This window comes from Zalophus californianus, chromosome 15 (genome assembly GCF_009762305.2).
Source record: "Zalophus californianus isolate mZalCal1 chromosome 15, mZalCal1.pri.v2, whole genome shotgun sequence".
Lineage (NCBI taxonomy): Eukaryota > Metazoa > Chordata > Mammalia > Carnivora > Otariidae > Zalophus > Zalophus californianus.
The window spans coordinates 83,572,343-83,593,782 of record NC_045609.1 but is presented as its reverse complement, the minus strand read 5'-3'; the positions used below and the strand labels follow the sequence as shown (position 1 = coordinate 83,593,782).

Here is a 21,440-nt window from a genome sequence, read left to right as displayed (position 1 = left end):
TACCCATCACCGGGCTAACCCATCCCCCCACCCCCCTCCCCTCTAGAACCCTCAGTTTGTTCCTCAGAGTCTGTAGTCTCTCATGGTTCATCTCTCCCTCTGATTCCCCCTCCTTCATTTTTCCCTTCCTTCTCCTAATGTCCTCCACGCTGTTCCTTATGTTCCACAAATAAGTGAAACCATATGATAATTGACTTTCTCTGCTTGGCTTATTTCACTTAGCACAATCTCTTCCAGTCCCATCCATGTTGATGTAAAAGTTGGGTATTCATCCTTTCTGATGGCTGAGTAATATTCCATTGTATCTATGGACCACATCTTCTTTATCCTAATTTAAAAAAAAAAGGAAAAGGTGCTAATTAAATCCTCTTCCCAAGTCACCATGTCTTCATGGAACATTATTAAACTGGCCTTTGCTTATAGCTGGCTTTTTACGGGTAAGCATTTAAACATGCTGTTATACACCATCTATCGGGAGTGGCGTGGTCTGGTGACATATTCTGGAGGTATGGCTGACTTTGGTGCCCCTGGAGGTATGGCTTACTTCGGTGTCATTCATCCTCTGCTGGAAATGTCGATTTTGGTAACCAATGACTTGTTCAAATAAAAAAGCTACAGTAGATGTGTAAGTGATTTGACAAGAAGGTTAGCAGGAATTTTAATTCATTAATCCATTGATAATGTACAATTTTTAAGCACCCAGAGCAAAATATCACATCCTTCAATACCTGGACTTTAACTTTTCTATGTTGGGATATGTAATTTGAGAGGTTATAAATGACTCCAGAGGACTAACCCTTCCACCAGCTTGTTCATCCTGCAGATTTGTTTTACTGCCCTTGAGACTGTTCACGGTAATAAAGCTCAGTCCAGATACTTCTCTTTAAGTGACCCTTCTCCCTCTGCACAAAGGCAGGATGCAAGGAGAATGAGCATCGGGTCACAGATAATAAACTTAATTACACTTCCCCTGTTTAGACAGCAGGAAGCAGCCAGAAGAGTATAAGAAGAATCTAGGTTACTTCCCAGGAACCAGGGCTCTCCGAAAGCATGGTCTCTTAGCCGTGCATGCCTGGAGAAGCCGCCCACCTCTGACTGTCCCAGAGCCCCTGAGGGCCAGGAAGCCCGGGAGGAGGAAGAAAGGGGCTCCCTCCTTGGGGCTTTAAGGAGGTCTCGGTCCCCACCTCCTGCCCAACACTGCAGCTTCTCACACACTCAGACAGCTCCAAGAAAGGGGGTTTGCAGACAGCATCTCATTAAGGAACCTATGGTTGGATCCGGGGCCAAAACGGGTGTGACAAATGGCCTGTGATGGAGTGTGCCATCTCAGTTGCTGACGAAAACTGTGGCCAGACTTATCTGAATTCTTCCCTGGTGGCATCCAATAGAACCAAAAAGGAGGCATCTGCGTTTTAAGTGACTGTCAGTGGAGGGACACGGGGACCCTGGCCTTGTCATATACCAGGGGCACAGAATGGGCAGCAGCGTCCATCAGCCAGAGAGTTGCCAGATATTACAACTATAAGCTGCCCAGTTCAATTTGAAAAGTAGCTCTTATGGCTGAATTTTGGGATTTATTGAGAAAAGCTGAACACAGGGAGTCTTGACAAATACAGGACCAGGATGAAAATCACTCAATTTAGGACATGTCTTGTATCTACAGCACACCTTGCAAGCCTCATCAGCTCTCCAGGCCTGGGCTGGGGTCTCCTGTGCCAGGTTTAGCCCTCAGAAGTGCAAGATGCAAGCCTAAAGAGAAAATGGTCTGCCTTGCCCCTCTGACCCTTGGCAACCGTGTTCAGAGAGCATCTGGGAACCTGTACTTGCATTAACCCCAGCAGCCAGAGAAAGTCTCCCGATTGTCAGTGGAGCGAGACCACTCCCTGTCATTAGAGGGTGGAGCTCTCACGCAGCACAAAACCCTGGGCTACTGACCACCCCGTGATTTTTCCTTCAGTTTTAGAACTCAGCTTTTGCCTAGGGTCCCCTCAGGGTCCTTCTGAGCTTGAAGGAAGAGCCTCCCTCCAGCCCTCTATGACAATAAAGGCAAGTTTACTAGAACATGCATTATTATTACATGGTAATCATTCTGCCTCAAGACAGCACCCAAACAGTTGCAATATGCTACTTCTAATTAAGCTCTGGAACAATTTCAGCCAGTTAAATAAAGATATTTCTCAAAATGACTTTTTTTTTTAAATATGCCATGCTGAAATAACATGAAAGCCAAATGAAAACTTTTTAATGAACTGACAACTGAGAAAGCAAGGGGCTGAGAGAGATTCTATAATTTAGATTCACTATAAATTTTTTAAAAAGCAAGGACAGAAAGCAAATAACACAGAATGTGAATTGTAGCCGGATAACTAAAGGGAAGATCAAATGAAGACCGTCATTGGTGCCATCAACAAGGGTGAGCTGCTCAAGCTCAGTGCACCCAGGCCCACACACCTTCTACAGAACCAGCCGGGACACACATAAATTATATATACCCAAGAGCCCACACTTGATGGGATTAAAAACTGAGCAATGCCAAGACCATCTGAGGATGACTCAATGCTCTAACTAAGGAAAAAGAAGCAAACAGGGGTTAACTTTTACATGACAATACCTACTATCTGCTATAGTTCATGGGTTATTTTTAATAAATGTCAAACCAGAGAAAATAAATAAGAAAATCACATCAAAAGCTTTTGCCTAAAAATCTGCTTTCAGTCATAGAGGAATATGGAAAGATCGTGAGCTAAGCTGAGCAACTGGACAGCAGGACACCTTCCCAGTCTGAAATGAAGAGAGCAGGCAGGTTTGACACAGTTCAAGATCAAGTCCTTTTTGTCAAGAGGCAACAAGAAGGAGGGCAGTGTGAATGGGCTGGCTCTGCGGCCCTGGTGACTGCTGAGCTGGGCTCAGGGACAGGGAAGCCCTCCAGACTGTTCCCAAATAATCCTGTCTGCTTATTCGCTCATGTGCCTGCAATGCTAAGTCAGGATCCAGCACAGTTCCCTATGCCCCCTAGCTGTCAGTCACTGGAATGGAGGGATGGATGGATGGATGGATGATGGATGGATGGATGATGGATGGATGGATGTGTAGCCCAGAAGATCAGGCTCTGACCCAAATCGGAGGGCACAGAGAGGCTATAATATTTGGTCGCCTCTGATCTCCGTGGAGTCCTTACATTCTGAGTAGGTTGTCCACTGTGGGGTTCAGCTGTTTTGAATTTCTTGTTAACCAAATTTCTCATTAGGCATTTGGCATTTATGGTTGGGCATTGTTCCCTCATTTTCCTCTCTGTGTCCAGAGCTGGTCCCTCATTCTCCTCTCCACCTCTGGAACTTGTTCCTGATGACAGGAACCTTGTCGTTTACATATCAGGATCCCCCAAAGCATTTAAAAGGACCCTTCGGCACCATGAATATTCTGAAGTGTTCTGATCTAAGGAACCTTTGGCCTCTCCCCGCACTAACAGATCTCTCAGGGCCAGTGGCGTGTCCAGGCCTGGTACCAGGCAAACACAACAGAACAGAAACAAGTAAACAAACAAACCAACCCCGAGCCTGCCCTAATACAGAGAGAGAATCCACCCTCCCCATTCAACATTACTGTACATAAGCACAGGACACAATGAAGAGAGGTCACGCCTAATGCTCCCCACAGACCCAGCTCCCAAAAGCACGAGAGTGAGATGCTGCAGGGGGTAGAGCCTGTGGGCAGTGGAAGGTGGGAAACAGTACAGACCCGCACTACTTCTACTCTGCCAGAAAAGTGACGGACTCGGGGGAAAAAGATTCATAACTCTGTGAGCCAAACAAGTTACGTCTATTCTCAGCCGGGAGGATTAAGTAATTTCTAGAAACAAAGCCAATGCGTGAGAATGAAATGCTTTCACGGATGCTGGTCCCGCATGGTCAAAACGATTAAGAAAAAGTGTGAGCCCGTATTTAACAGAGTTATTTTCAATCATTTTTAACCTTTGAATGGCTTTATTTATAACCTAAAATCTTGGAAGATGAAACCAAACACACAAATAAATAATGTAGACAGACCTACAGGCAAACTATGTCATCTCAAAAAGATTTAAAAAGCCATAAGGTCTAGATGCACTTTCTCAAATTATTCAAAACAAATGACTGCAAATTTTATTTTTAATGGCCGCAAGGAGAGGACTTGATCTCATGCTTCTTGGTAACTGATTCCTGGCTCCCCGAAGTCAGAGTCGTCATCTTTGCCAATCCTGTTACGATGTTCCCCATTTTTGATCATTTAGGGGTCAGTGTCAGATAGAGTTCATTCCCAAACCTCATACAACCAAAACAAACAAACAAACAAATAGGAAGTTTTCCTGAATTCCTTCTCTTCTACCTGGATACTTAACCACAGTGAGCTCCCACTAGAAACAAAATACCTACTATAATTCCTAATGGTGTCAGATATGTGATGGATTGTTGTCCACACACCCCCACACACAACCAATTACAGTCTGGATCCACTTCTTTCTATGCATTATCTACCATCTATCCATTATCTCTCTAGCTCTCTTTTTCCTTCCCTATCAATCAATCCAATCAATCAATCTACCTATCTTTTCACATCCGTGTCAACATTTAGCTACCAGACCTTCAGAAAGTCTTTCCAACCATCTCTCATCTACCTGTCAATCATCTATCTATTGACCTATCTTCTTCACATCCATGTAAACATTTAGCTATAGGACCTCCAGAAAGTGGCTCCAGTTTTTGAGATTCTCCTATTTTCAACCAGCAAAGCAAAGTACTAACTGTGAGCCCCCTGAACTGTGAACTTAGGATGTAAGGGTCTTGCTTTTTTTTAACATTGAGATTAAAGGTAACACAGAGATATCACCACGTAGTCCGAAGTCATTTTTAACACGATGACCTCCACAGACACTTCACAGAATGTTAAGTAGCATCTGGTAGAAAGGAGAAGGCTTGCCGTAGAGTTCTACACTTGGGCACACATCTTTAGGAGACAGGCTGGGGGTGCCTGGGTGGCTCAGTCAGTTAAGCGTCTGCCTTCAGCTCAGGTCATGATCCCAGTGTCCTGGGAGCAAGTCCCGCATCGGCTCCTTACTCCGCAGGAAGCCTGCTTCTCCCTCTCCCTCTGCTCCTGCACTCTCTCTCTCTCTCTCTCAAATAAAGAAATAAAATCTTTAAAAAAAGAAAAAAAAAAGGAGACAGGCTGGGCATGTGGAGCGAGGCTCAGTGGCAGTAGGCACCTGCGGGGATCCAAGTCCCTCAACCACGAGCATTTCACCGGGACAGTCCTGCAGGCCTCACCCTTGGGACCACATCCCGGCTCTGTCCTTACATGGAAAGGGACTTGGATGCTGCGTGGGTCCAATCGGACACCTTCCCAGTAAGCTGCCTATTGGAAAGCAGTATGTGCAGAACAATAAAAGTAGCAGAGTCCTAAATAATTATGTGTTAATTGAATGGAAGGGAACTTAGCAAGTGGAATATAATCAGGAACCAATTTAACTATTAGAAGTTCCTGGCACAATTACAGTCGCTAAAATGACTTTATCATGATGGAGCCTCGGGCTTTTCTAGCATCTCTTACCCAGCGTTTGCTGCCAATAAAACTGGAAGATGAGGTGCCTCATTACGACACAGGAAAAAATAGCAAGAAAGCTACTGAACTTCCAGTGGAATACAAAACCCTATTTCTCAGACGGTGAAGCTGTGGGGCATTTCATTCTTTCCCTAAACGTACTTTAAGTTACATAATTAGATTGTACAGTTCACTATGAGGGCATTTAAATACCTCTGGCATTAAGTCAAGAGATGATTTGGGGGGGAACCTCATCTTTTAACGAAATGTTTTGCCCAAAATGAGTGGAAGAAAGGCAAATTGAAAGTGAGTACCTGCAGAACAAGGACTAGGAGCTGGAAAATGGCCTTAAACAATTTCCGCAGAATTCAGGAACCCCGGGAAGGAGCGGAGACTTGGGGAGATGTGATAAGCAGGTGCGGAGAACATCACTTCAATCGGCCGGCATGGAGAGAGAAGAATGGTGTTACCACCGCTGACTGGTCTGTGAGCACAGCCCACACTCGGCAGAGGCTTTGGTCAAGGCCACGACCAAACAGGATCAGCAGCTTCCTCTCATGGGACTCGGGGCTGGGGGTGGGGGGGGGTGGGGGGCAGTGAAGACCACACACGCACAAAGAGGTGACTTTCTAGCAAGACCCAGGATCTGATGCGTGGAGTGATCCACAGGAGGGGGGCCTGGCTGGGACCTCCTCCCACATTTGCGATTTGGGAGATAATGGGAAGACCACTGTGAGGACAGCCTCCTGGGAATGAGGCCTGAAGGGTCGGCGGGGGTCAGACTGCGGAAGGCTGCAGACGTGGGGGTCCAGTCCACAGCAGTGACTTAAAGCAGGAAAGGAGCAGTAGAGTCAAAAGATGCAACTGCCATGGTTTCTTTTTGTCGAGATGGCCGGATTTCTTTTTCAAATCGGGCTTTAGCATCCGTGAAACTCGGAACTAAAATCCAAAGTGCTGTGAACCACTGCGCTGGCCAGCCCCCGCCAAAGCAGGCTCAGTCCGCGGTGCAGAGAGGATTCCAGGGAGTGGCCGCTCCGGCCTGAGGCCACATGGTCCCTGCTGTGCGGGCTCCACGGGCGAGCAGCCATCTGTGGCTCCCACCTACCTGTCCCACCGCTCGGGGCTGTCTCCGGGTCCCACCAAAACAGGACTATGGCTAAGGAGCAACCACGGTGGGCTGAAGGCGAGAACCCCTGATGGTGGCCGGGCCCCACCCAGCTCTGTGAGTCCAGTTGGGCTCAGCCACCCCTCACCTCTGCCGCTTAGCTGGTAAGCACTTCCTGAGCACCTCGTATATTCCCGGTGACTTCTTCCGTCACTTCCATAAAAACTATGCCATTTAATGCACACAGTCCTGTGGGGTATGAATGACCTCCTATTTTACACAAAAGGCTCCAAGAGGCAGAAGCACATGTTCCCGGAAGGGCAGAGCAGGCTTAGACCAAGCCCACGACCGGTCCCCATACCACGCAGCCTTCCTTAGGAAGCTCAGCCGGCGTGGTCAGCATAGTACAAATAAATCCCTGAGATCATTTTGCTTTTACAATGTATTAAGGAAAATTTCCAGCCCATACAATAGTAGACCCCATAAGGGACTCATGTCCCCTTCCCTGGGCTTCAATGATTATCACCTTCTGCACGTTTCATCTCTACCCCATTCCAAACCCCCTCACGTTATTGTTATTATTATTGTTTCCTTAAGGGACTTGAATGTTAGAGCGGTTGTAGGTTCACAGCAAAATGGAGCATAAAGTATAGAGGTTCCCATATGCCCCCTGCCTCCCCCATTATCAGCATCCTGCACCAGGGGCCACAGAGCCTACACTGGATGAACCCACACTGACACGTCATTTTCTCCCAAAGTCCATGGTTTACAGGAGGGCACACTCCTGGTGGATGTTCTGTGGGTTGGGAGAAACGTGTAACAACGGGAATGCACCATTACAGTATCATACATCCTCTGCGCTCCACTGTTCATCCCTCCCTCCCGCTGAGCCCCTGGCCACCACTCATCCTTTTACCGTCTTCACAGTTTCGCTTTTTCCAGGATATTACATAGTTGGTATCATACAGTAAGTAGCCTTTTCAGACTGGCTTATATTATTATTACAGTATTTTCTAAGTCCCTTTTTGCCAGGTTTCAGACCTTTAATGCTTAAGGCGCTTTACAGCAAGAGCGTACAACAACATTCCCTCATGAGGGTTTTTACTGACACATCTTGGCAGTGGAGAGTGCCTGCCTTCCAAAGGATTCATGGGTCATTCCCAGCATCAGGGTACACAGTACCCCATACTGCTACCTAATGCTCAGGACACACGCCTGCCACTAACGAGCTGAGTGGTTTTGAGTAGGTCACTCTGCCCTCTGAGCCTTGGTCTTCGCCTATGTAAAATGGGCTGTTAACACCAACCACACTGGGCTTTCATGAAGTCCTGCGTCTGCAGCGTAGCAGATGTCCCGTGAATGGCACTGACAATTATTATAACTCACACAGGAGGCTCTCTCTCTCCGTACTGACCAGCTGGGATACAAATCCCACTTCAGCTATTTCTCACCAAGCTCGCTGGTTGGAACTGTGTTTCCTACACCGGCTACAAGCCCCACCCCTGTCCCAACCTTCAAAGCAGCGAACCAAGCCCCACAGCCTGTTTTTGCAAATAAAGTACTTTTTAATAATAATAAAAAAAAACTTCAAAAAAATCTGTGGTAAAATGCATGTAACATAAATTTACCATCTTAACCATTTTAAAGTGGACGCTTCAGTGCCATTGAGCACATTCACACTGTTGTGCGACCATCCACACCATCCACCTCCAGAACCCTTCCATCTTTCGCAACAGAAACTCTGAGCCCATTAAACAACAGCTCCCCATTGCCTCCACCCCCGAGCCCTGGACCGACATCCTACTTTCTTTGTCTGGAGTCTGCCTAATCCAGGTACCTCATGGAAGCGGAATCATACAGTAGTTGTCCTGTTGTGACTGGCTTATTTCAGTGAGTGTCATGTCCTCCAGGTCCATCCATGCTGCTGCAGCTGTCCCATCATCCTTCCTTTAAAGACCGACTAATAGTCCATTGTACAGATGGACCACATTTCATTTATCTGCTCATCTGCAGATGGACGCTTGGGTGCCTTCCATCTTTGGCTACTGTGAATCCTGCTGCAGTGAACACGGGTGCACAAATATGTGTTCACGTCCCTGCTTTCAATTCTTTTGGGTATATTGCCACAGGGGGAACTGCTGGATCACGGGGAATCCTCTTTCTAATGTTCTGAGGAGCCATCACATTGTCTCTCCCAGCGGCTGCACTACTTTATATTCAACCAACAATGCACAAGGATGCCAATGCGTCCACATCTGCAGCAACGCTTGTTAGCTTTTGCTTTGGGTGATGGTAGCCATCCTCATGGGTGTTCAGTGCTATAAATAAAGTTTTATTAGAACACAGCCACACACCCCCACTTAGGGATTTGCTGTGGCTGTTTTCCTACAACAAGAGCAGTGTCGAGTAGTTGCGCCTGCCACGTTATCTGGCCCTTGATAGAACATTCTGCCATCCCTGGGAAGCTGTGATTCTGTTCTGATCATCCTCTATAGAGTTTTGGAGAGTTTTTCACCTGTACACGGTTGGGAATGGGGCTCACACCTGTCTTTTTGGTCATCAGGAAAGAAGACGTGTTGATCAAAAAGGCCTTAGACAACCCCCTCAAACGTTTAGAAGAAGTTACTTCACACTTAGAGCTCCGAAGTGGAGTTACAAAGTTACAAAGGGATACAAGGGATTTAGAAACCAAAGCAGGCAGGGGTCTGCCACTTACGTATCTAGCGCACCAAGCATGTCTCAACCAGCAGTCTTATTTCAGGGTCAAGTTTTAAAAATTCAGAAAGCCATCCTTTCCCTCTACTCTCTTATTTCCTCTTTCTTCTTCCCATCCTCTCCCTCCCAACCCTGCCTGGCTTACCTATGTCCGTATCACAAAATAAGTGTTGACGGATTTAGGAGCACCATGGGCACAGGAAAAAATTCCCAAGACCATGGGAACCATGCATGGGTGGGTCTGCCACACGGGCGAGAGGGTAGAGGAAGCAGAGCAGGGGGCGACCACTGCCCCGTCCTCTGGGCCTAGGCACACTCAGCCTGTGTAAGAGTGTGCGAGAGATTACCCGTCACTGGAGTATTTTTCGAGCTCCAAATATGGGAATGGGGAGGGAAAGGTAGGAATGAGGAATTAAGAGTTTCTGTTTGGTGACGAAACATTTTGGGAATAAGTCGCGGTGATGGTTGTATTAACATTGTGAATGTAATTAATGCCAATGAATGGTACCTGTATAAACGGTTAAAATGGCAAATTTAAGTCATATATGCTTTACCACAGGAAAGAAGAAAAACACGAGAAGCAAAAGGAATCAGACATTTCCAGAAATTGCAGAGGTGGGAATCATGATTTCTCTGCCCATAACTCTACCGTCAGTGGGATTCAGCTCCACAAGTCCACACGCATACACACACACGCGCGCGTGCGTGCCCTCTTAAAAACAAGAAACTCTGGCCTCTGCTTCTCAAAGAATAAGGTTGTTCAGATCTGTTCTGGGAGTAGATGAGTCATTAATAAATAAGCATAAACGTAAATAAGCAGGAATAATAACGGCAACAACCCATCCACCCAGAGTCCTTTATGACCTGGTATGTCACTTCTCACTTAACTCCACACATGACAGTGGTCACGGGTATGCTGTGTCCCGGATCTCCTGTGAGTCCACTGATGGCCCATCTGTGCTGAGTCTTTATTCCCTACAGCACCAAGCAATGTATCTTGTATAAAATAAAAGCAGTATAATTGAATCCACCTAGTGAGCCCAGGGAAAAATTGAGTGGTCAGAGGCCTTGAGCCAGCTGTAGGGTTCAAGGCAGAAATTCTAAAGAGAATCTAGGATAATTACAAAGGGGAATGTTTCTTTCCAGTTATTTCATGCTTAGAATATCCCAGCCATGTGGAGAATTTATTCGGTTGGTTTTCAAGACTTGCTAAAGAGCACTGCCATCATTTAGCAAACGAATGTAATTTCCTTTAGGCTCATTTGTAAAAATTGGGTCACATTTTTTGCCCTGTCGGGGGGCCTAGGGACTCAAGAATGTTCTGAAAGTGGCTACCTGGCAGTGGGTAACGTTTTACACCTTTCCCCATCCTTGTTGGTGTTTGGCTACTTCTATGCACCACTGGTTTAGTTTCCCTCTCGTGAGGCCAGGCGGGCCTCTCTCTGTGGTGTAGCCCCACGGAGAAACGCACAAGGAGGTGGGCAAGTGGGGAGAAGCAGGACCCTGGGTCTAAGTCACGTTCGTCATTTACAGGCTGTTCAACCTCGGGCCAGTAAACAAACAACTCTGAACTCCCTTTTTCTGGTGGGTAGGGGCGATTAGAGGAGTCCGTGTTCATAAAGGGCCCGGGTCGTACTAGCTGTTCTGTGACCGGCAGCTACTATTGGGAGAATGATAGTCATACTAAAGACGAAGACCTCGACTTCTTCTTTCCTGTTTAGTTCAGAAGAGGTGTCCGAAGGAAGGTAAAGGAAAAATTCGGAGATCAATGTTCATGAAACCTTAGCTGTTGTCAAGATCTTAGGAAATGATAAAGTCTTACAACGGGGAGCTTCCAGCTCTTTGATTTTACTGTGGCTCAGAATTACCATCACTCAGGTATGGAATGTACGGCGATTTCTTCAACCATCTTTGTCCATGGAGAGTAGCTCTGAGACTTTCATGGAAGGGGTTAACTTCCCCAGGTGGATGGAAATGGGTGGCCTGGTGAGGTTTGTGCTCGGATCCTGAGACCATTTTCTTAACAGTACCAGAGGCAGGGTGTTGGTGCAGGACTGCAGATCACCCCTGGCTCCTGGCTTGACAGGTATCAGGTAAAGGCCACCTACCCTGGGGAAGGCCACCAACTTGGTAGGTTTTCTGCTGATGCATAATACATGACCATAAACCTGGTGGCTTAAAACAATGCCCATTGCTTATCTCACTGTTCCATGGGTCAGAATTCCCTTGAGGGTCAGTGGGATCTTCTGCTTACGCTCAAAGAGGGCCCAGGTGAAGTAGATGAATGACTCATCTACTCCCAGAACAGATCTTAGGCGCTGCCTGCATTCCTTCTCCCATGGTCCCTTCATCTTCAGATCAGCAAGGGCATGTGGTATGTTTCTCATGCTTCAAATCTCTTGCTTCCTTCTTTTGCTACAAACCAGAAAAATCTCTTTCTTTTTAAAGAGCTCTCGTGATTACACAGGGCCCTCCTGGATAATCCCTATCTTTTTTTTTTTAAAGATTTTATTTATTTGACAGAGAGAGACACGGCGAGAGAGGGAACACAAGCAGGGGGGGAGGGAGAGGGAGAAGCAGGCTTCCCGCCGAGCAGGGAGCCCGATGCGGGGCTCGATCCCAGGACCCTGGGATCATGACCTGAGCCGAAGGCAGTCGCTTAACCAACTGAGCCACCCGGGCGCCCCTGGATAATCCCTATCTTAAGGCTAACTATTATTGTTAATGGTATCTGCAGGACCCCTTTGTCCATAACAAAATCATAGGAGGGAGAACACGTGCTATTCACGGTTCCACCCACCTTCCAGCAGAGGAGATCCTGTAAGGAGGAGGGTCCTGGAGACCCTCGTGGATCCCTTGGAGCCACAAACCTCAGTACCAAGCTGGTTTTTCTGGGCCCTACTGTCATTCTCTTGCAGCCTGAGACGAAGCCCGGAGGGAAAGGCTATAATCACGGAGTTCTTGCCTTCGCTGGCCCCTGTGCTGTTCTGCGTATCTGTGACAAGGTGAAAGACTCGGCGTAGGGAAGAGGAGGGTAGAAGATAGAGCTAGAAATACAAACCCGAACCAGGTCTTGCAAGAATGAAGTGGCTGTTTCAGGAGGCCACTTGTCTGCAATCCACTGAGTGACACTTTCCATTAACGGGTATAACCTTATTCTAAGCCGTGATGTCATCTGATGCCAAGCTTATTTGTTCACTGGATTCAGTGTAGCACCCCGGACTGTGAAGAGCTCAAGAACCGAATAATGATTTTCTTCCCCATACAGCCCATAATATGCACCTCAATAGTCCTTCACATTTACATAATTCCTCTGATCCACACTAAAGAGACGAGGCTGTCTTTTTACTGAGAGGAGCATGGCCCTGCACACTAAATCATGGAACCACATCTTCCACACCCGTATTATAACCCCAGACAGGGACATAGAAAATTGAACAGTGTCCTAGCCAGCGTTGGAGAGTATCATATCTCAGAGGTGGGCACACTGTATCCTCTGGGCCACGTCTGGCCTGCTGCCTGTTTCTGCGAATAAAGTTTTATCGGCACACAGCCATGCCATTCGTTTACACACTGCAACGCAGAAGGCATGGTCCACCAAGATGAGAAAACGATGTATGATGCCCTCAAATAATATTCCAGGAGAATACATATCACTACCTATTCCTACCTCTAACAACAGTTTCTCTAACTAATCCTTCCCTATTTTTTTAATTAAAATCTATTCCTTTCACTATTGAGACCATTTGATCTTGTTTGTTCTTTTCTGGGTATCACAGTCAGCATCTCCATAACCTTGGCCACAGCTATCAAGCAACCCTGCGCTTTCCCCACAAAGGAAGCCCTGGAATGACACCTGGAAGGCTGGGATTCCAGCCCCGTTTGGTTTTGGAGGCAGCTGAGGGTGCCCCTTAGAGCAGGCGCTCCAGGGATAAACAGTCTGAGAAGAAAACTAGGCTCTACCACTGACCATCTCCGGAAAACTTGAGCAGGTTTCCTTAGTTCCCCCATCTGTGAAATGGGTATCAAGAGTACATTTACTGGCTCGGTGGTAAAGATTCAATGAGCTAAAATGTGCCTAGTGTCTAGAACAGTTCCTGCAAAGGGTAAGCACCAAGTGTTAGGAGGTCTGCAAATCACTCTTGAGCACTTCAGTGGAGAGCATGAGTTTAAGGGATACGCTGTAGTAATCAGTTGGCCGCTACCCTTTACTCGGAAAACCACATTCCAGAGGAGTGTGCTTTGGCTCTCCTTGTCTTGACCAAAAGCAGAAACATGAGAATAACAATGGTTAGAAATTATTTTCCTTTGTGAAATTTGTGCCTCCTTAATGAGGATAATGGGTAATAGATATGGGCTCTCCCAGTCGAAACCAGTGCTATGCAAGGTATGCGGATGAGCTGAAATATTTTAGGGACTTTCCCCTAGGGATCTAAAGAGCCTGGGGTCAAGAGACGGCACCTAAAGCTGGAGCTTTAGTTCATGTTCTAGTTCATGTCATTGCTTTGAGGACCCTGGTCGCCTGATGATGACTATAAGCTTCAGGAGATTTCCCTCCAGAATACTTGCTCAGCACCTAAAATTACAGAGAAGTGGGGCTTCACGATCGCATCACCTGGTGAAGAAGTGTTTTTTAACTGTCTGTGTGGCTGACTTTGATCTGAGACTTGCTTTCATTATAAGCTGGTAGCAAAGAGAACAGGTAACTTTCCCCCATTTTTAATGAGGAACGACTACTAGTATCTAAAAGAGAAAAAGAAAAAGAAAAAAACCCCAAACAACCCTAAGACTTGCCTTGGGCCATTTCCCAACAGTGTGGCTGTGCCCCTTACAGAAGTGTGACTTGGGGGTGGACTGGACTTGAGCTGCCACATCTGCAAAATGGGCTATCCATGGGATGGCAGGTACATGAGTCGCCCCAGTGGGGGCCAGACACGTGCTGTCTTCTCAAGCTGCCCCTTGGGAAATCAACTTCCCGGGCATTTCTGAATTGTAATATTGGCATGCTGTTTAATGAATGCCCAATTAATGGCAAGTATGAGATGATGGGCAGATGACAGGGCCTCCTCATGTTTCCCAGGAGATGTGGCTGGTGCTAGGTTGTCAACTGAATTTGAGATGGGTTATTTCCGCTCAGCCTGTCTCTTTGTCATTTCAGAGCCACGGGTTGAAGGCATCAGAAGCCAATCTCCCTTCCCACAAGGGTCTACTCTCAGTCAGCATCCACATTACACTTCTTCTCGATGGCCTTGAGTACCTTTGTTTTCCGGCTGCTTCCTGATCCCATGACAACAAGGACGAAGCTGGGGAGAGCCGAGGACCCCTCCTGCCTCCTCAAGAATCAAGAAGCAGCTTTGTGTGAGCAGCTCCTTCCTCCAGCGGCTCCCTTCACCTCTGCTGCAATACCTCACCTTGGAGAGACTGCTCGAGAGTCAGACGCACAGTGGCAGATTTCTTGGTCAACCTTGACACCACCCAGCAGCAAGAGAAACAGTGGACACGGGCTGAGTGCTCAAGTGCACGGGAGGGGAAAAGCAGGCTCCCAGCAAGGTCTGGGATCAGAGACAAGGTCAATGTGTCAGGAGAGCTGACATGTCAAGCAACTCTGGCAGGGGCCCAGCAGGCAAGGGGCTCCCCCATGAGCTCTCATTCGCGCTCTGCAATGGTTAGGTGGGACTCGAAGGATGCGTGAGGCTGGCTCCGGCTGCCCAGAAGGAAGGTACAGAGCAGCAGGAAGAAACCAAGCTGCTGCCCATCCTTGTGCCCCGCCACGGCTCGCGGGCCACATGGTGTGACGGTGGAGGCTGGTACGCAGACCCAGGCACCCTCGCCCGGGAGCCCCCCAGATCTGACTGAGCCGTTTGGGGTCACCACCAAAGCACCCTCTGTAGATCACAGAGTTGGTGTGGGAAGATTCGTCAGGGAAACCAGTTTATTTTTTTTTATTTTTTTAAGATTTTATTCATTTATTTGACAGAGAGAGACACAGCGAGAGAGGGAACACAAGCAGGGGGAGTGCGGGAGGGAGAAGCAGGCCTCCCGCTGAGCAGGGAGCCCGATGGGGGGCTCGATCCCAGGAACCTAGGACCATGACCTGAGCCGAAGGCAGATGCTTAACGACTGAGCCACCCAGGCGCCCCAAGGGAAACCAGTTTAAATAGCTGCCTTCCTGTGAACACATGGGCTGAAAGGAAATACTTGCACTTGCTCCGGCCCCAAGCATCCATGGAAGAGACACTCCCACCGGCCCCAAGCATCCATGCGCAAGACACCCCCACTGGTCCCAAGCATCCCTGCAGGAGACACCCCCACCGGCCCCAAGCATCCATGGATGAGAAACCCCCACAGGCCCCAAGGCATCCACGCACGAGACACCCCCACCAGCCCCAGGCATCAACGGGCGAGACACCCCCTCTGGCCCCAGGCATCCATGCAGGACACCCCCACCAGCCCCAGGCATCCATGAGCGAGACACCCCCACCGGTCCCAAGCATCCATGCTGGAGACAACCCCACCGGCCCCAGGCATCCATGGGCGAGACACCCCCACCAGCCCCAAGCATCCATGCGGGAGACACCCCCACCGCAGGGGAGCTTGTGGGGAGACCAGGGAAGCGGGCGAGGAGCAAGGCTGCACATGGGAGCAGGCGCCTCTGCAGCACCGTCACACTGGCTTGGCCAAGTGGCTGTAGACCGAGGTCATGCCTCCAGCCTCCCCGGAGATAGGAGCTGCCCACCGGATGCAGCAGCAGCACACAGCCCTGCCCTGGGTGCAGCTGCTGATCTCCAGGTGAGCTATGCCCGGGGCGGGGCCGCCAAGCTCCAGAAGGTTATCGGGAAAGCCTACACGGACACTGTGTCCCCCCGTTTACGCCCACGTGTGGCCGGGCTTGGAGAGAAGGGATGTGCACAGAGAAGGCAGGACCGGCTACCCGTGGGAAGTGACTGCAGTTCACCCTGTAGGTTAAGTGCTCCACTGGATTATTCTTTGGGATTCCTGGGGCTGTGACATGGGGTGACCAGATGATATCTGGAGCACCCAGAATTTGAGAAATGGATTGTGAAGGGCACCGGGGAAGCTCTCATTGAGGGCCGGAGCACAGGCTCTACCAAATCCTTCCCTGGGGCCATGAGCAGGACACTGCCAACAGGGACGGAGGGCGCAGGGGGCCGGGGGGCTCCGCAGAGAGGAGCAGGGCCTTTTCAAGAACTGGGGGGGGGGGGGGGGGGGGAGTGGACAACAGCAGAATAAACAGCGAGCGGTCCCACCTATCCAAGGTGTTAAGCAGCATAAGAACTGTAATGAGTCTAATGGCTTTTTACACTGAGGTAAAGAAAATCTTTATAAACTGCTACTTAGAACAAAGTTCACAAATGTCAAGTCACATCAAGGAGACTCTGCAGCCCTCCAGCTTTGTGCTGATTTTCTTCTCAGGGTCACAGCCAGCCAGCACCTGGAATCCCTGATCCCTACCTGACCCAGCTTGGGAAGACGGAAGGCCCAGGACAGAAAGAGCCAAGCTGACGTGTGATTGACAGAAGGGAGACCAGAAGGAGTCCTAGCACTTGGTTTTTAAGTAGGAAATTCAAATGGGATGTTCCTGAGCGTACGAGCTTCCTATGGTCGCTGTAACATGTTATTATAACTCAGCGGCTTAAAACAACCCAAATGCATTATCTTACAGCTCTGGGGGTCAGACATCCAGAACGGGTCTCCCTGGGCTAAAGCCCAAGTGTCAGAAGAGCTGCACACTTTCGGGAAGCTCTAGAGAAGGTTCCAGAGAATTCCATGTTTTTGCCCTTTCTGGCTTCTCACACCCATCCGCAGCTGTAATAGGTAGCCCTTTGCCATGTAGCATGACATAGTCCCAGGTTCTGGGGATTGGGCTATGGACACCTCTGGGGAACTCTTATTCTGCCTCCCACACTGAGATAATCAGTCGGGCAACGGCAACACCTGCATTGATCCAGCCTATCAATATGGTGTATTCCTCCTGCTGCAGCCACCTGTGGTACTGCCCAAGGTTTTTATTTTTCACTCTTCCTTCCATGGTAACGATCCAAACTCCTGGAAGGCAGAATCCACATGGAAGCCACTTCCTGTGTCCTTCACCCCACCTGGTACATTAACAGGTTCCCTGTTAACATCAGAATTATCGATTATTGATTACTGTTGACAGCATGTGAATAACTGTGTCCATTGTTGACATGGCACGTTACACGCTAAATGGTTCAGTCCAGGGTTCAGCAACCTTGTTCTGTAAAGAGCAGAGTAAATAAGTTAGGCTTTGCAGACCATATGGTCTCGGCTGCAACTACTTGAGTGTGCTGTTTTAGCAAAAACAGCCAAAGGCAAAAATCAAATGAGCAGGGAAATGTCTATGTGCCAATAAAACTTTATTTATGGACACTGAAATCTGACTTTCATATAATTTGTGTGTGTCATGAAATATTTTTCCTTTGACTTCTTGTTTTCAACCCTTTAAAAATGTAACAGCTAAGCTTGTGGGTCGCAAACAACAACAACAACAACAACAAAAACCAGCGGCAGGACCGCTTTGGTCTATTATGGTTTGCCGACCTACAGTTTAGAAAATTATGTTTGGGCCCACCTCCCACTGCCCCACTCTCACCCACTCATTCTTTATCAAGACAGGGCGCCCACACTGTGCCGGGGCCTGAGCGGGTCAGGAAGAGGTGATGGGCTGGAGCTGGGGTCATGGGAGAACGACGAGGCAGAGCAACAAGACAAAAGGCGGGCGCCACGTCAGCGGTATTTATGGAGGTGGGCAATGCGCTCAGAGTGCCCCTGCCGGAGGGAGACCCTGGCTTCAGGCTTCGGTACCCCAAGTGGCAGCAAGGTCTGGGGATCAGAGAAAAAGGTCAATGGTGGGATGTATATTTGGAACAGGATCTGAGTCCACGTATAAACAAATCCTTGAGAATGGAAGAGAGATGTTAGAATAAGAAAGAAAGAAAAAAAAAAAAAAAAAGGAAGGCCAAGCACAGAGACATGGGGAACTCCAGCAGTTCTTCTGGGCAGAAGAGGATGAACCTGTGAGGGAGGCTTGGCGAGAGAGGGGACAGAAGGGGCGGGGAGGGGCGGGGCGGGGCGGGCAGAGGAGCAGGGTTCCTACGGGCTGGGCCTGGGGCTGACTATTTCCACACCAGAAGGGGGCTGCTCCAGGAACATTCCCAGAACGAATGCCCAAAGGCACACGGGAGCCCAGAGTTTGAAGCTGGGGTCGGACATCTTTGTTCTCCTCCCTCTAGCTGAGTTTCCCACGCACATCCTGGTGTTGGGCTCCTTACACCTGCTGCTCACACCCTCTGCCTTGGGCCCTCTTCTCACGTTGCCCCTGGTTTACGAGCCCTAGCCCCGCTTGGTGGCTGTGACCTCATTTCCCGTCCTTCATCCCGCTCCGTGGTGCCCGATTTGATGCTATCAGACCCGATGGGATCCAGCCACGTGGCCGCGCAGGAGGGAGCCCTGGGCATCTTGTGCCACTTACACAATTGTGCTCTGGCTGCACCAGCCCCTGTGTGTCCACGGCCCCAGCCTTCCCAGCCAGCCTTCTGGAAAGGCTAGAAATAGATTATTTAAAAAAAACAAAAACAAACAACCCACGAACTCCACATCTGCCTCTGCTCTTCCTGCCAGATTCCTTCTCTCTCTCTTTTTTAAATGACCCCTTTCTTTCTTTCCTGCGCTTCCCCTAATCCTGTGTATCTGTGCTGAAAAGGGGAGGTGGTCCATCAAAGTGCGAGTCTGCAGAGTCAGGGCCCAGAATCTTCTGCTCAGTAGATGGTAACTGGGAGGCAGGAGGAGACTGATGAGGAACCGTGAGCAAGGGCGAGGCGCAGAAGGATGCTGGCTGCCGGCTCGTCTACCCTTGTACTCTTGCACTATCTTCCCAGATTCCACCGCCTATAAAATACAAATGACTGTGGCTTCACCTCATGGGTTTGACTTCAGATTAGATGAGATCCGAGACAAGCGGCCAGGGCCGGCATCCTCACTTCCCCTTTGCCTAGGAGGAGTCCGTGAGGCTGAGAGGTGGGGAGCCACGCCAAGGACGGGGAGGGGAACCAAGCAAGCCATGGAGCCAAGACCAGTCTGTCCGCTTCCAAGCCCCTGTTCCTTAGACACAATAAATAAAGCTGTGTAGACACCAGGCCATGCTCTGCTCTGTTCCGGAGAGCCTGGCGGTGATGATCCAAAGGCTGCCCTCCCACCTGACTGGGATTATAGGGACCCAAACGCTGCTTGGGCTGAAGCGGGCAGGAGGGAGGATTCCTTTGTTCTGTGAAGCTCTGTCCCACTCACCAACACAACAGTTTCATTTTCCATGCTACTCCACTTTTTACCACCCGCATGCGGCCTGGCAATGGTACTCATTGACTTTGCTATTAACGGAAGCAATTGGGTGATCATGGGCTAATGATCGTCTACCTTCTTAATGCTAAGCGACTTATTACCCATAAACACACACAGAAAGTGCTCCGGGAAGCACCCGCCAGCCAAACACATGCAAGTTGAGCTTCTTAATTGAAAATATAATCTGTATTGCAGAGATTAAAATATATTGGATTCATTTTGGCTCTATTCTTCCCTATTGTCCCACATACATTTTCTTTATGCCACACAATCAAATTAGTTCCCCTGCTACGGAAATTATTTCCACACAATAAATCAATTTTATGCTGAAGCTATGACTGAACGTCCTATTTAAAGGAAAAGCAAATCAGGGATGGAAACAATTTTCTTACTGATGTGATCAGTGTTCACGCCACATGCTTTCGGCAGGTCTCTATTGGTTTTATCCCTTCTCATTTCTTAGTTCCCCTTCCCTCCACTCCATTGTCCTTGGGGAAGCTTCGGTTCTGTGGGTGCAGAGGAGGCAGGTGGGAGCAAGCCGGCGAGGGGAACCCCTAGCAAGGCAGCGCCAGCATCCCAGGCCTTGGTGGAGGACAGCACACCCCCACCCCCACCCCACCCCCCACCTCGCCTCCCAGGAAGCTATCCCGACCTCCCTCCCAGGAGCGACACGGCCACCAGGCGCTCCAGCCCGGGCCATGTCTGTCTCCTATCACTGACGCTGGGTGGCCTCACCGTCCGCTTGCTGGATGATCCTCTGAGCCCTCGCCCAAGCAGAAGGCAACCTCCATGAAGGCAAGGGCCCCATCAGTCATTCAGCATTAGATGCCCATGTCTACAACAGGGCCTGGCACAAATGCACGTAAATAGTCAAAACACCTTATCAGCTGAGATGATGCCACCATCTTGAGTTCGAAACATGGTGAGTTTCATTCTAGCTGGAAGGCGGTGCAGGGAGGGAAACTGTTTATCGAAGGTGGACTCGGGGGCTTGATCTGTGACCTCAACTCGTAGGGTGAACACAGTGCTAGGCCCAGCTGACCTTTATTCGGTGCTTCCCACTTGCAGGGCCTTTGCAAATGCCGTTCCCTCTCCCTGGAGGGCTTCGCTTCCTGCCTTGACCCTCCTGGCTAGCTTCTTCCACTGTTTCCGTTTCCAGCCTCCCCAGACCCACTCGTCCCTCATGACACGCTCCTACGGACCCACGTGCCTCTTGGTCAGAGCGCTTGGGCCGCATTTATCGGTATAGGTTCTCTCCTTTGGTAGTCTGAGCAATGTCCCTCATCTCCCCCTGGGACTCTCAGCTCCCTGACAGCAGGCTCTGCATCTGCTTTTGCTTACGTTTATCCCCAGCAGCTAGTACTCAGTGTCGCCCTTAGTAGGCACGCAGTAAACACTTGACCAGAGTGAAAATAAGCATATGTTGCCATGAAAATGATCCCTAAGCTCATTCACTTGAAATCTGAATGTCGGTGAATTGAGCACGTCACTTTCCGGTTGTGTCCTTATACACGTTTCTACGTTAAGGTGGGAAAAGCAAAGGTGAGTAACAGCTGAGCAGGGTCCGTACCCCAGTCACGGGGCACAAGAGCGACCCTGCCTGCCTTCAATCTACCGCCTCAAAGGCCGCTGTGCTCCGTGCCCCCGAGCACAGCCGAGGCAGAGTCGATGG

At 49.1% G+C, this 21,440-nt stretch overlaps 1 protein-coding gene across 4 annotated transcripts in view; it reads right to left on the bottom strand.

Moving 5' to 3' along the window:
• The window catches only part of DOCK1 (dedicator of cytokinesis 1), a 495,128-nt gene that overhangs the window by 98,685 nt on the left and 375,003 nt on the right, over positions 1-21,440 (bottom strand). The window lies entirely within an intron of this gene.